This window comes from Lissotriton helveticus, chromosome 1_1, assembly GCF_964261635.1.
Source record: "Lissotriton helveticus chromosome 1_1, aLisHel1.1, whole genome shotgun sequence".
NCBI classification, from domain to species: Eukaryota; Metazoa; Chordata; class Amphibia; order Caudata; family Salamandridae; genus Lissotriton; species Lissotriton helveticus.
The window spans coordinates 1,373,133,429-1,373,148,890 of NC_136057.1; the positions used below are offsets into that span (position 1 = coordinate 1,373,133,429).

General features: G+C 49.4%; 1 protein-coding gene across 1 annotated transcript in view; it reads left to right on the forward strand.

Moving 5' to 3' along the window:
- The first annotated feature begins 943 nt into the window (after nucleotides 1–943).
- Nucleotides 944–15,462, forward strand: part of SOX10 (SRY-box transcription factor 10) — a 35,053-nt gene continuing 20,534 nt past the window's right edge. The window contains exon 1 of the mRNA XM_078683814.1: nucleotides 944–1,559. The gene's annotated coding sequence lies outside the window, so the exon portion shown is untranslated. The remainder of the gene's footprint in view (nucleotides 1,560–15,462) is intronic.

Sequence of the window (15,462 nt, forward strand, 5' to 3'; positions counted from 1 at the left end):
CCGGGGCACTGGAACAGCTGGGGGATGGGGTGGGGTGCAAGTTAAGACTGTGGCGCACGGGTAGAGCAGTGCAAGGGCCGGGGCACTGGAACAGCTGGGGGATGGGGGATGGGGGGGTGCAAGTTAAGACTGTGGTGCAGTGGGAGAACAGTGCAAGGGCCGGGTACTAGAACAGCTGGGGGTTGGGGGGGGGTGCGCAAGCTAAGACTGTGGTGCAGTGGGAGAGCGGTGCAATGGCCGGGGCACTGGAACAGCTGGGGGTTGGGGGGGGAGGTGCAAGTTAAGACTGAGGTGCAGCGAGTGAGCAGTGCATGGGCCCGGGCACTAGAACAGCTGGGGGGGGGGGGGGTGCAAGTTAAGACTGAGGTGCAGCGAGTGAGCAGTGCATGGGCCCGGGCACTAGAACAGCTGAGGGGGGGGTGCAAGTTAAGACTGTGGTGCAGTGGGAGAGCAGTGCATGGGCCGGGAAACTGGAACAGCTGTGGGGGTTGGGGTTGGGGGGTGCAAGTTAAGACTGTGGTGCAGTGGGAGAGCAGTGCATGGGCTGGGACAGCTGGGGGTTGGGGGGTGCAAGTTAAGACTGTGGTGCAGTGGGAGAGCAGTGATTGGGCCGGGGCACTGGAACAGCAGGAGTCCTGCACGTTGGGAACGAGGTGCACTGCTCGAGCCGCGCGTGCGCCCAGAGGCGCCGCACGTCAGAAACGAGGCGCTTCGACAGAGCTCCTACTTGTAGGTGACCTTTAAATCTTCACAACCGCAATCCAAGGCATAGAACAGATAGTTCCAAGACTTGCCACTCCTCCCAGCCCCTCCCAGCGCGCAGCCCGTGAGGGTCTCTGGCTCCGCCCACGGGCTCCGGGACCAGCCAATGGCAGCGGGGGGAGCCAGCCGGAGAGGGTTTAGCAGGGAAGCTGGTTAAAGTCTGGCACTTGGGCAAGGGACGTCAGAGGGCTAAGACCAGTGCCCAACCACAGGAAGAGGCTGTGAGGCTGCTGGGGGCTAGCCGAGCCAGGCCTTGCTATAGGGGCGCTGTGCCATCCTGGGGAAATCCCAGAAACCCACCTACGGGCCCTGTGCCAACGCAAGGATTATCTGATTTAGACGGGTTTACTGCCTGCCAACCCCATCAGAACCACCGAGCGACACCTGACAAAAAAGCGACCCAGTGCCACATCAGAGAAAACTGAGGCCACTGTGCCAACCCTCCGTCGATCGCTGACTAAAGAGAAGGCTGGCGGTGTCCATGGACCAATGACAGAGGCCGCGAAAGAGAACTGAGCGGAGAGGCCCCCTGTGCAAAACACCAGCATTATCTGACGAGGGCCAACACAAGGGGTCCCCTGTGCCAACGCCAGCGAGATCTCACGACTGCCAATAAAGGAGAGGACCCTGTGCCAACACCAGAGCGACCTGACGAGTGCCAAGATCGGAGGGTCCCCTGTGCCAGCACCAGAACCTTCTATCGGCTGCTAACATAGGAGCCCCCCTCCCACTGCCCGACCCAGAGCCTTCCAACCGGGAGGTGCCCGTGTGCCAGCACTGGCCGTCCGGATCTGAAGGTACGCAGCTGAACCCAGCTAGCACACCCTGTTCTCCCTGTGCCACTGTGCTGGGCCTTGGTATTAGAGGTCCTTCAACTTCTGTTCCCTAAACACCTCATCCTGCCCTTCAATTCTTTAACCCATGCTCGGTTCCCTCTCCTCCTCCAGTTCTTCGGTTATCCCTCCTCATCCTGATTTATTTCTCCTAGTTCTGTTTTCTAACTTGTTTCCTTCTATGAGATCCTGTTTTTGTTTACTCCTTTCCACCTTCCCTTTTCAGCATTAAGCCCTTCGCTTTTTCTTCTGGCGCTCCCATTCCCATGTCCATTGCCTCTCCTTTCATCATTCTCAAGCTGTCTCTTTCACTTGTAAATAGTTCAAACCCTTTCCGGGCATCAAGGCGCTAGACCCCCCCCCCCCCCCCCCACCCCCCCACTATAAGCGTAACTTCACACATTACATTTTGCTATTGAAAACGTAACTGGTTCCTTCGTTTCCTGATTTACTTCCATCACTCTTTCTTCCCATCTCTACTCCTTCACCCTGCCAACTCTTTACAGTCTTCTTTCACTCACAAGCTCATTCCTTGCCCCCCATTTTTCTCCGTCGTCTCCATAGTTGTACCTCCCCCAATCTACGCTCATTTCCTCGAGCTCCACTGAGCTCCTCAATCCCGTATTCCCTCCTTTTACCAAGGTCTCCTTTCTCTCACCTCCTGTCAGTCCTTTATTTCCTTAATTTATTTTCCTCTGGAAATGTCCTTCCACCACCCTCTGTTCTGCGCGCCCTTTTTTCTCTCTTCACTCATCTCTTACCTCTCCCTCTCGCTGCCCTTTCACCCCAGTCCTTCTTGCCCTGTCCCCACTCTACTCAACCCCCTTCCTTCTCTCATGCTTGGGTTGTTTCCTTATTTCTAGATTATTCTCTCACTCGCTGTCTTTTAGCCTCGTTCCCTATTCTCACCTCCCTAAGCTGGACTCCACCTTTCGCCGTCTCCTTCCTTACCTGTGCATTTTCTCACCTCCTTCCTTCTCTGTCGTTAACCTTTTATCCAACGTCTTCGAGGTTTTACTTCCTTCCCTTCTACATGTACTCTCTCGCTCTCCTCGCTTCCTTCCCTTTTGTTCCTTTTTTTCATCTCCCCGGTGCATTTTCCTTTCCCTTCCAACTTTCTACTTTTCCTTCTTTCCCACAAACCCGTTTTTCAAGTTCCGTGTTATTATTGGGCACAACAGTCGGGCTCTGTCCGTTATCTTGCCTCTCTCCTCTCAGGTTGTTCCTTTTCTCCTGCACCCCCCGCCCCCCCTCCCTTGCACAGAACATATGACCGAGGCTCGGCCTAAACTGGTATTGAATGTAAGCACTGCATCCCTACAAACAGTATTCTACCTATTAATGTGATTATTGTGAGTGTCGGCGTTATTCCGGTTGTCACTGTCACTATCAAAGTTACAATTGTGTTATATGTTGAGATGTTTACAGCGCCGAGTCGCCATTGGTGTGCCTCGCAGAGCTGTGGTGTGTACTGTTTTCTTATTGTCATTATTTGTATGAATAATTCCATTTTTGTTCTCCTGTTCATGTGGTATTGCCATTATAATTAGTATATTGTAGTATAATATACGGAGTATTCCTTACATATTTCTGTTAAGTTTTTGTTGCCAGCGCGAGTCCTAGTATATTTCTGGGGAAGTGTGTGTCCCAAAGTCCGCTGAACTTGCCCAAAAGATACGTGCAGGCTAAAAGCAAGACCATTGTGCGGTCGCGTGATTTTCGCAGAATTATACATTTGCCGCATTTGCCACATAAACCATCATTTGCAGCATTATCTGCAGATTTTAACAAACATATGTTTTGTTTCTAGCTCCGACGGTTTCAACAATACTAAAAATGCAGCAGCGTTTGTGGAAGGTCCTTTTCAAAACTTGACTGGTCAGCTTTATGTTGCTTATTGATATATTTGGGCGTTACATTGATACTAATGAGGTGCAGCCAGTGTTAACACGTTTAAAAATAACGAAAAAATGAACGAATAACATTTGAAAATGTGCCGCATTATACATAATTTGCCATTTCTTACCGCATAATCAGTGGTGTAACATAGGCCCCTACAGATTTTGTGGGGGCTCAGTACAGGGGCTTAGCACAGGACCCTGATCCGAGAGTTCCTGATTGAGTCTGGAGCCCCCCAAGTTTTGTTCCGCTACTGCGCATAATGTATTCAACCCTGCAGCATAATTTGGCCTTCTCCTGCCGCATAATTACAGTGGCCCTGCCTAAAGGATGTCAGCAGCCTCTTCTTTCGACAAACCAGGTTTACCCAGATCACACTGATCCGCGTACAGGTGCTGCTGCTCGAAGGCCTTTCAATGTTTCATCCAATACAGGAGACGTCGCGGATGGACACACAGGGGCGGCAATGGCGCGTCGGAGAGGAGGCCCGTTCAACGAGGAATTAGCGGGTTTCGGGCTCAAGACGGGGGTTTACTTCAGTCAGGGGGACTCATTCCGCCAAAATACTACCTGGGCTCAACTGTACCTTGAGCCGAACCCTCCTCTCGAGGGGGCAGTCCATCCCTAAAACGCTCCTTCACTGTCTCACTCATTACTTCTTTTCCGGACTCCTCCCTCTTCTCACTCATTCCTTCTTTTATTCATTTATTTCTCCTCTCACGAATTCCTTATTTTCCTGGTCAACTCCTTCTCTCGCTAATTCCTTCCTCCTTTCATCACTTTCTCCGTTCTCACCGATTCATTTTCCCCTCACAAATTCCTTCAGTCTCTCTCTCTCTCATTCCTTTTACCCGCCTTTCCTTCTTCCAGTGATCCCTTCTTTCTCCCGCGGAATCGTTCCGTCAAGCTCATTCCGTCTTTTACCGATTCAGTTCTCTCCTCTCACCAATTCCTTCCCTCGCACACTCCTCCCTTTTACCGATTTATTCCTCATCACACATATCTCCTTTTACCGGTCCATTCTTTCATTAATTCCTTGCTTACGAGTTTCTTCCCATCTCCAGCAGGTGTTCTTTCTCTCGTTCCATTCCTTATCTCACCCACTCATTTCCTCTCTTTTTATTTGAGTTTCCTCCCCTCTCCCTTTCTTCTACATCTGTCATTTCCCCCCTCGGGCACCTTCCTCTTCTCCTTCACTATTTCATCTTCTCATTTCACTGTTTCGTCACCTCCCTCTTTCTCTGCCTGGACATGTCTCATTTCACCTCTTCTATGTACCTTATGCTTTACTATTTCCTTTCCTCATTGTCTCATGCCTTCATCCCTCTTTCACTTGCTTGCTGTTTAAGCCATTCTTTCATCCTTTCATTGTTTCTTCCCTCTCTAGTCCCCGTCGTTTAATCTCTAATATCCTCCCGCTTTTGGAGCTCATTCTATTATCTCTCCTTGTCAGTTTTATCTTTTCTCCCACAGTTAAATTCCCTTGATTTCCCCACTTTGCTGTTTCCTTCCTTCTTTCCTTCCTTACTTCACTTCTTCCTCCCTTGTATATTTATTTTCTTGTTTCACCGACTCCTCCTTTCTCTCTTCCCTTCTCTCCTCGCATCACTGCTTCCTTCTTTCTCGCTCTTCCCTTCACTGCTTCGTCTCTTCTCTCCCCTTCTGTTACTATTTCATTACTTGTTTCACGGTCTCCTCTCAATGTTTTTATTATTTTTCTCTTAATTTCACCACTTCCTCCCGTTTCTATTTTTTTCCATCATTTCCTCCTCTCACTTTTTTTTTATCTGTCCCCTTTCTCCAATTCTCAAACGTCCTTCCTGCTTTCAGAGGTCACTCACCTCTTTGTCCAACTTTCACAGTCCTTCTCTTACTTCCTTCTCTCACTTCAGGGCTTCGCTCCCTGTTCTCCACAGTTTCCTTCTCTAAATACTTCATTCTTTTTCTTCTTTCCACTGTGGGCTTGCTTTCTTCTTTCGCCCCGTCTTACTACTTCCCTCCTTTCCATTTTTCGCCCATCTCTCACTTTTTAATTAGTGCTCTATTTTCTTAATGTTTTCTTTATTTTAATAATTCCCTTTAAATGTCCTTTCTTCTCTACGATCCTCAGTGTAGCCTCTACGCTCCGTGTGTTGTCCCTTTCTCCTGTCTTTTTCCTTCTCTCACTTTTTCCCCTCTACCCACAGTTTTCTTTCTTTCCATCTTATGTCCTGTACTCCGTTATCACATACCCCGTCTTTCCTCGGCATCTTTCTTTCACGATTTATTTCCTTCACTTTTCCCTCTCTCTTTAAAGTCCTCAGAGCCATCTTCCTATTCGAAATTCCTTTCTTTGCCATTTCCTTCTATCGCTGCAAATAACAAAACTCACTCCCGAGGGAGCGCCGACTCTGAACCAACGCACGAGGAACAGTCGCAGATGCAATTGTTTATTTCAACAATCACTACAAGAACCCTTCCATCCGATTCTAAAAAACACGATAGACCCAAAACTGTAGCAAATGCGGACATGCGGAATTCACTAACAAACATAGCCATGCGTATAAAATAATACAAAATAACACTTAGGGATTAAAGAAGAAAGTTAATCCACCCGAACACTAACGCTGACAATCGGAAAAATGATAACTAAATGAGCGAACTGGTTATAGCAGTGTATATTGAGCTAAATGCAGAAAAACAGCCTACACTTTAAGTGTAATAATACTACTAAGAAAACAAAGCTTAATTTATTTTATATGTGCCACATAAAGCGAGCTGCTCACTTTATCGACCGCAGAAACATGAAAGGCAGAGTCGGCTAAGGGTCTCCAGCGTATTAACTGCAGATCACAGGTAGATCGGCCGTCAGCGCTTTAACCCTCTGAGCTATCTACCAGTAAACACAAAAGGCTGGCACGCGAGTCAGACTGCAGCTTCACTTTACTGTTTACTCGTGTAAGTGATGTTTGAAAACGGGTGTTACACGAGAGAAAGAGAAACTATTTGCAGAGTAAACAAACGGGCCTGATCGCGGCATTACAGGTGTAGGAGCAGTTACACCCGTGCTGGTGCAGCGTTCGTGGGTAGACCCGAGCCCCGGATAGACCCCTCATTGTTCCCTCCGAGGGGGCGGGGGAGTGGGAAAGGTGGGAAGAGGAAGCGCGGCTTTCCTGAGTCTGAGGGGGCGAGGAGGTGGCCTGTGCCAAGCACTCCGGGCGAGGAACCTGCCCCAACGGCAGGAAGGAGACCCGGGACAAGACAGAGGTGGGCGCTGCTGCTGGGCCCTGTGGGCACGGTCTGCACCCACCCCCTCCCCAAGTCTGACAGCTGCTCCGGGCATCACTGCATCCGCGGTAGAGAAGTGAGACCGGCCCCACCCCGGTACCTGAAGAGTGCGAGGAGCATGAAAACCACGGGCTCTACTCTCCGCGAGACAGCTTACTGTGCGTGACGGTGACCTCCACACCCCAGGCGACAGCTGACGGGGTCACTGTACCTGCTGCCGAGGTCTCTGCGTGACACGCAGTTCATGACCTCCACATACAACTTGGGGGGCTACTGTCCCTGCTGCAAAGATCTGTGCCTGACATGTAGGTCACAAACACCACACATCACATGATAGTTTACAGGATTACTGTACTTGACGCAGAGATCTGTGTGTGACACGCAGATCACGGACCCCACTCCCAATGACACAAGAGGGTTACTGTACCTGTTGCAGAGATCTGCATGCAGGCTGCCTCTCTCAGGCTTCACTTCCGACGAGATAGCTTACAGGGTTACTGGTCCTGCTGCAGAGATAAGTGTGTAGGTGTAACGTGGTCACACCCTCCACTCCCCCCATGAAACAGCTTACACACAGGGTTACCGGAGTTGCTTGGTAGATCTGTGCAGACCCCCAGACATCTGACGGGGTCAGTCAGTCAGTCTGACGGGGTTACTGTACCTTCTGCACAGAGACCTCTGTGCAAAATGCGGCCAAGTGGTTTCACGTACTCCTCGTGAGACAGCTTACAGGGTTACTGCACACGCTACAGAGACGCTACAAACCGACGGGCTGCAGGCGCCCTCCAAGCACAGCCGATCCGGGGGACAAATCGTGTGCAACCGGGAGATTAAAGGCTTCATTCCCCGTGAGGCAGTTTAAGGGGTTACTGTAAACGCTGCAGATTGGCGTTTGCAACCAGCGGGCAGCAGGCTAAGCACCAAGAAGGCCGCACCGGCAGCACACATACATGTGGATGCAACACGCAGATCGCAAGTTCGAATTCGACTAAAATATGTTCTTAGACATGTGCGTGCACCCTACAGGCCCCAGGTACGGCGCGCAAACGCACCTGCCAAAGAGGTGTGTGTGTAACCTGCAGGTCACACCCCACATAAGATAGCTCAGCGGGTTAACGCGGCTGGTTCAGAGGCACCCGCCCGCCCTGAAAGCTCACTGCTGCCCTTGGCCTTTGCCTTGAAAGGATACGAAGGAATGTATATCCGTTTCCTATCCGATTATTTCAAGCCCGCACAGGACTTAGCCCGAGACCGTAACAGGCACAAAACCGCGGGTAACAAGAATGTCTCAGGCGGGCAGGAGAGATGGTGGGGTGGGTGAGACGGTGAATGTTACCAAGGGTGAGAGCGAATACTGCATCGGGTGAAAGAGTGAGTGTGAGATCAAGCATGTTACTACAGGCAATTTGCCAAGCAGCAACTATTGTAGAGTCAGTAGTGTTTGCAGAAGGGCATTTTATGCGTTATCCATATGTCGTCCGTTGCCCTTTAATGGCTAGGGAAGGACACCCAGGAAAATTCCCGCAGTCTTTCATCAGTAATAACAAATCTGAGACCTGCACGAGAGCTCCCCTAGCACGGCTGAGCCCACTCTCGGTGCAACAATGCCACCCGACTGAGGGCCCTAGGACGAAGCATGCCACCCGTGGCTGGGTGAGGGCCCAGCGCCCTTAAAGTAAAACGAGTGGGTAATGTGGAAGGGCTGAACAGGACAGCACAAGTCAGCAGCATGGACTAAAGGCCATGGTTATCTGTCGTCCCTAACGTACCTTTACTCAGTACAGTTCAAGGGGGTGTCTCTAGATGTTGTTCACTCTTGCCTCCCTCAAAGAAAGACTACGTCACTTCCGGTAGGAATGAATATCACAGAATGTGAGATGGCAACTGACAGCGGCTGGGACGCAACTGTCACAGAGAGGGACTGCTGTAGTGAGTGAGAAGGTGACTGTCACGGAGTGACAGAGTGACTGTCTTAGTGGGTGAGACGGTGACTGTCTTAGTGGGTGAGACGGTGACTGTCACAGGGAGTGAGAGTGGTGTAGTGAGTGAGACGGCGACTGTCACAGGGAGTGAGAGTGTGACTGGTGTAGTGGGTGAGACGGTGACTGTCACAGGGAGTGAGAGTGTGACTGGTGTAGTGAGTGAGACGGTGACTGTCACAAGGAGTGAGACGGTGACTGTCACAAGGAGTGAGACGGTGACTGTCACAAGGAGTGAGAGTGTGACTGGTGTAGTGAGTGAGACGGTGACTGTCACAAGGAGTGAGAGTGTGACTGGTGTAGTGGGTGAGACGGTGACTCACAGGGAGTGATAGTGGTGTAGTGAGTGAGACGGTGACTCACAGGGAGTGAGAGTGGTGTAGTGAGTGAGACGGTGACTGTCACAGGGAGTGAGAGTGTGACTGGTGTAGTGGGTGAGACGGTGACTCACAGGGAGTGAGAGTGGTGTAGTGAGTGAGACGGTGACTGTCACAAGGAGTGAGAGTGTGACTGGTGTAGTGGGTGAGACGGTGACTCACAGGGAGTGAGAGTGGTGTAGTGAGTGAGACGGTGACTGTCACAGGGAGTGAGAGTGTGACTGGTGTAGTGGGTGAGACGGTGACTCACAGGGAGTGAGAGTGGTGTAGTGAGTGAGACGGTGACTGTCACAAGGAGTGAGAGTGTGACTGGTGTAGTGGGTGAGACGGTGACTGTCACAGGGAGTGAGAGTGTGACTGGTGTAGTGAGTGAGACGGTGACTGTCACAAGGAGTGAGAGTGTGACTGGTGTAGTGGGTGAGACGGTGACTGTCACAGGGAGTGAGAGTGTGACTGGTGTAGTGGGTGAGACGGTGACTCACAGGGAGTGAGAGTGGTGTAGTGAGTGAGACGGTGACTGTCACAAGGAGTGAGAGTGTGACTGGTGTAGTGGGTGAGACGGTGACTGTCACAGGGAGTGAGAGTGGTGTAGTGAGTGAGACGGTGACTGTCACAAGGAGTGAGAGTGTGACTGGTGTAGTGGGTGAGACGGTGACTCACAGGGAGTGAGAGTGGTGTAGTGAGTGAGACGGTGACTGTCACAGGGAGTGAGAGTGTGACTGGTGTAGTGGGTGAGACGGTGACTGTCACAGGGAGTGAGAGTGTGACTGGTGTAGTGAGTGAGACGGTGACTCACAGGGAGTGAGAGTGGTGTAGTGAGTGAGACGGTGACTGTCACAGGGAGTGAGAGTGTGACTGGTGTAGTGGGTGAGACGGTGACTGTCACAGGGAGTGAGAGTGGTGTAGTGAGTGAGACGGTGACTGTCACAAGGAGTGAGAGTGTGACTGGTGTAGTGGGTGAGACGGTGACTCACAGGGAGTGAGAGTGGTGTAGTGAGTGAGACGGTGACTGTCACAGGGAGTGAGAGTGTGACTGGTGTAGTGAGTGAGACGGCGACTCACAGGGAGTGAGAGTGGTGTAGTGAGTGAGACGGTGACTGTCACAGGGAGTGAGAGTGTGACTGGTGTAGTGGGTGAGACGGTGACTGTCACAGGGAGTGAGAGTGGTGTAGTGAGTGAGGCAGTGACTGTCACAAGGAGTGAGAGTGTGACTGGTGTAGTGGGTGAGACGGTGACTCACAGGGAGTGAGAGTGGTGTAGTGAGTGAGACGGTGACTGTCACAGGGAGTGAGAGTGTGACTGGTGTAGTGGGTGAGACGGTGACTGTCACAAGGAGTGAGAGTGTGACTGGTGTAGTGAGTGAGACGGCGACTCACAGGGAGTGAGAGTGGTGTAGTGAGTGAGACGGTGACTGTCACAGGGAGTGAGAGTGTGACTGGTGTAGTGAGTGAGACGGCGACTCACAGGGAGTGAGAGTGGTGTAGTGAGTGAGACGGTGACTGTCACAGGGAGTGAGAGTGTGACTGGTGTAGTGGGTGAGACGGTGACTGTCACAGGGAGTGAGAGTGGTGTAGTGAGTGAGGCAGTGACTGTCACAAGGAGTGAGAGTGTGACTGGTGTAGTGGGTGAGACGGTGACTCACAGGGAGTGAGAGTGGTGTAGTGAGTGAGACGGTGACTGTCACAGGGAGTGAGAGTGTGACTGGTGTAGTGGGTGAGACGGTGACTGTCACAAGGAGTGAGAGTGTGACTGGTGTAGTGAGTGAGACGGCGACTCACAGGGAGTGAGAGTGGTGTAGTGAGTGAGACGGTGACTGTCACAGGGAGTGAGAGTGTGACTGGTGTAGTGGGTGAGACGGTGACTGTCACAGGGAGTGAGAGTGGTGTAGTGGGTGAGACGGTGACTGTCACAGGGAGTGAGTGTGTGACTGTCGTAGTGGGCGAGTCGGTGACTGTCGTAGTGGGTCAGATGGCGAGTCTCGCAGCCGGTGAGGCGAAGAGTGTCACGGCTGGTGTCTCTCACAGTGATTGAGATGGCAACAGTCGCCGCTTGTGACCTGGCGAATGTCACAGTGGATGAGGTGCTATTACAGCGAGTGAGACTGCCACAGTTGGGATGATGGGAACTGTCGCAGCGGGTGAGGTGGTGGAAGTGAATGAGAGCAAGACAGGACTGTCACAATGGGTGCTTCGGTAACTGTCACGGCTGATATGACGGTGACTGTATGTCCAGCAGTGATACGGACTTAACATTAGGTTGAAATCGATTTTATGTGATTCCTAACTCCCGAATATGTACTGAAATCAACACAGATGCTAGGAAAGATAAAAAGTACTTTTCTGGTCTGGCCTGTAGACAGCTTCCTACCTCACCAGCCATATGTAAAACAAATGAAATAAATAAGAAATGCACAGAGGTGCTCTGGGTCAGCTCTCTTCTTCTATTGGTCTGTTCAAATGTATTTCACATTTTGCTTCCGCCCACCACAGCAGTCAGCATGGCATTTTGGGTCAGTCCGCTTCAACCACGGACTGTCTTATGCAGTGATTGGCGGCATTAGTCTGATCACAGGTTCACACCACCCTAAAAAGGTGCACTTTAGTGCCAAGGCTGGTGTGTCAATACTTTGCCAGTCATTTTTTCTTTGCGTTTTTTTTTTAAACTTTCTTGGCGTTCAAACTATATCTTCAAATCCTACTAATTCAAAACCAACAACACCTTTATTTTGCATCTGTAAGCGTCACCTATCCTCGTGAACTGCATTAAAAATAACGCCAGTTACATTACCTGGTCTAAGTGTACTCGCCTGCTAAGAAGTTATGATTTATTTTGTGTAAAAATACAATAAATATTGCACCAGCTTGCAACAGCACGTGCTATTGGCTTTACCAATGCCTATTTGTTTTATTAGTGGGGAATGCATGCACCTGGGTCTACCACTTTATTGCCCAGAGCCACCTGGAGTCCTTACCAGTCACAAATACGAGGTGGTACGAGCCATAACCGGCCTATTTGTACAGTGCAACATTCACCCTTAGGAGGGTTCTTAGCGCTATTGACAGAAAACAGTTGCTTATTGCTCCCCAAATCAATGGTACTCATTTGATCGATCTTGGAAGGATGAAAGACTGAGTGGACCAGCTAGGATTCAAATTTGTGACAATGGGATCTAACACTGAACACAAGAGTGGATGCCACCAGATCTGGGCACCTGAAATGTCTTATTCAATCATACAAGGCCAAACAGGGTGTGTAGCAAAATGTAAAAACCACAAGTTCCAGAATTCTGTGCAAACTTCGCTGGGGTCCAGTTTGCCACGGATAGCCCAATGTAAATAACGAAAACCAGAATCCCTTCAGGGATGTACACTTGCCCTGCCGCCTTTTGAGTGGGGAACTGGACAACGAATGGAAACTGCAAGTCCCATAGCCCCGTGATTTAGACAGAGGACAAGGACACACATCAAAGGGAACGGCAGTCACACAAGGCCCCATTAGGACTCCTGGAGGCCCTTCCAGGTGGAAACCCTCTCACCACTGGAGGCAGAGCAGTTACATGGGGAGGAGAGGGGACACTAGGCCCAGGCCCTGCTCTCTTTCAGCAAAATGTATTAAAAGATTCTTAATTGCAAGTGAACTTGGAGTTTTCAAAAAGTGAGGCAGCTTATGTGACTACCGCTAAAAGATCCTAGACGCCATATTTCCTCTTCTTTTGGAGTACTTTACTTTTTATCACTTAGAAACAGGTGCTTAGGGCCCTGCAATAGGTTTTTGCCCCAAGCCTCGTAAACATTTCAGGCAAGCCGGACTGGAGACAACACCCTGCATCTACAACCCAGTTGTTCCGGGAGGCCAATGGAAGCTTCTTGCCCCGATTCATGGGTTCCATATCTTTCTGGTTTAAAATGGGACAGTTCCATGAAATAGCCTGGGATAAAATTAAAGACCAGAGGTACCATTAGGTTCATTTTCCTAAATTGTAATTTCCTATTACCAAATCACAATTAGGCAATGCAAAACCATTCGTAACTACGGGCCATTCCATAGTTTAGGTGATATTTTAGTTCCCAATGCCAAATACTATAGAGGGGCTTCATTGGGTTGTTTAACGCCCCTGATGGAGTAATGTATATAGTCACCGCCATCAAATCGCGGTTCGACACTAAGGGCGCTGGCTAAGGCTGCCTGGGAGACTCTGCCGAGTTAGAGAACGTATCCAATCACTAACCTCAAGTACCTCCCATAGGGCTTCCAGATGAGAAATATGGCAACACACATCTTTGATATCTGTAAGAGCAAGAGTCCCGGCTGACGAGCTGGTGGCTTCTGAGCGAAGGCTGAGGAGGAGGCGGGTAAACACGGAGGATATACTCTGGACCTCTTATGTAAAACAAGTATTGAGGAATAAAACCGCTTTTTGAGCTCAGCTAAAAGAATATCTTATTTTTCCCAAAACTCCAGTACAATTGGATCTTCACCAGCTAATATGACTTTGAATAAGCAGAAGGAGCAAGAGAATCTGAACATCAGCCCAACATCAGAGGCATCCTGTGGTTCAGTGGTCATCTGCCTCCAAGCCCTGAGGAGAGAGTAGACACTGCACTTTGAGGAGGAGTAGTTAGTTGCTCTTCGCTTGCTGTTGATGGAGCCGAGGCATTGTGGTTTTCTTATGCCTTTATTTCAGGTCACAACTTTCTCACCTGTCTGGGTTGTGGATATATATATATATATATTTAGAAAATCCCATAAATGTGGATAGCTCTTATTCACCCTTCTTAGATATTCTCTGAAGTTTGCAATGTCTTGGAGGAGGGGAGGGGCTGGACCAATAATCACCAAGGATCTCAGCTAGAGTCCAGCTTTGTACTTGGCATGCTGCTCATCATTCTTGGGCACTAAAACAAAGTCCTCCACAATGAATGGCAGATCCAGACTTAAACCTGTGCCTTAGAGGACGCCTAAATAGATGGTCAAGATGACTAGAGGGAATCCTGTTGCTTTTCTGCTACTAAATCAGCTTGAAATGTCACATTTTTTGCCATATTTTGGGAGTAAAACTTGACAGACCGGCTTTAGCAAGAAAGCACTATGAATTATTTGTGTTAACTCTCCTTCCCAGAGAACAAGTAACCATGGCTTCTTTCTCAAGTGAGTCATGGTTAGAGGAACCAGGATCAAATTAAAAACTCACAGCATATGGCTGAGCTGGGGGTGCCTAAAAGCACACATGGCCAGGGCAAATATTGACCCATGGTTCATACTAATTCTTTAGATGGCTGAACCTCAGATGGAAGTATCTGGGACAGAACACCCTCCTGCTTGGAAAGGGTTCTCTATATTTAAACATCATTTGCACCATTCTGTAACGTAATGGTGTACAGAAGACATATACCACAAAGCCTGCCTCCGGTTTCAGCCCTGGTCTCAGAGTCAATATCTGGTCGATGCAAGAGGCAGAGAAACAATTGTGGGCCACTGTCTCCGGATAGCTGACCCGGGGGCCTATGGCGATAGAGTTGAGAGGCTTGGGCCCGAGACACTGGACAAAGTGGATAATGGGGCCTAAAGGTGACTCTTTTTGAATAAGTTGTTGAATTTGGGTTTCATAAAGAAAACAGCAGAAAAGTCACATATGTCAAAAACTGAGCCTAAACTTGGGCTGCCCTGGTCCACGGGTGTCAGAAACCATTGCCTCTGGTTGGACAGACCTCAAACAAGAGTGGGCCATGGGTCCAGCTACCATCATGTAGGAGTATCCTACAATCACAAACAGGCGTCAGGGCAGGCCACTGCGGAGCAAGGTATCCCTCACAACATCCTTGACATGGCTAGCTAAGGTTGTATGTAGGGCAACTGTGCCATAGATATGCTGATCCCTTTAAAATGGAAGGTATAAGAAGCTTGCCCTTTCTGCGCCCTCCCGCAATCGAGGCTCTGGCAAGGCCAAAACGGGGTCTTGAAAGACTTCTCTTAGGGAGGTGGATCTTAACCTGTATTACGGGGCCCCCTGGGGGTCCGCAAAGCCTACTCAGGGGGTCCGCGACTGTTTAGAAAATTACATATTAACATATTAATAAAGTACATATAAATAAAGAAGCAAAATGTTTTTTGATTTCAAAGTATTTTATTAAATTGATAAAAACAAGTACATTAGCATTTTTGTTACGAGGTTAACCAAACTTAGTTTGTGTTGCAGTAATTACAGGTACTTTGAGATAAATGTTTAGCTAATCCCCTCTGCATTAAAGATGTAAAACATTCTGTAAATATGAAGGAATTTGAAATTGGAAGCCACAAATTAACTTAGTATACCTCAGATTGATTTGTAGGAGCAGTGCATTGGCA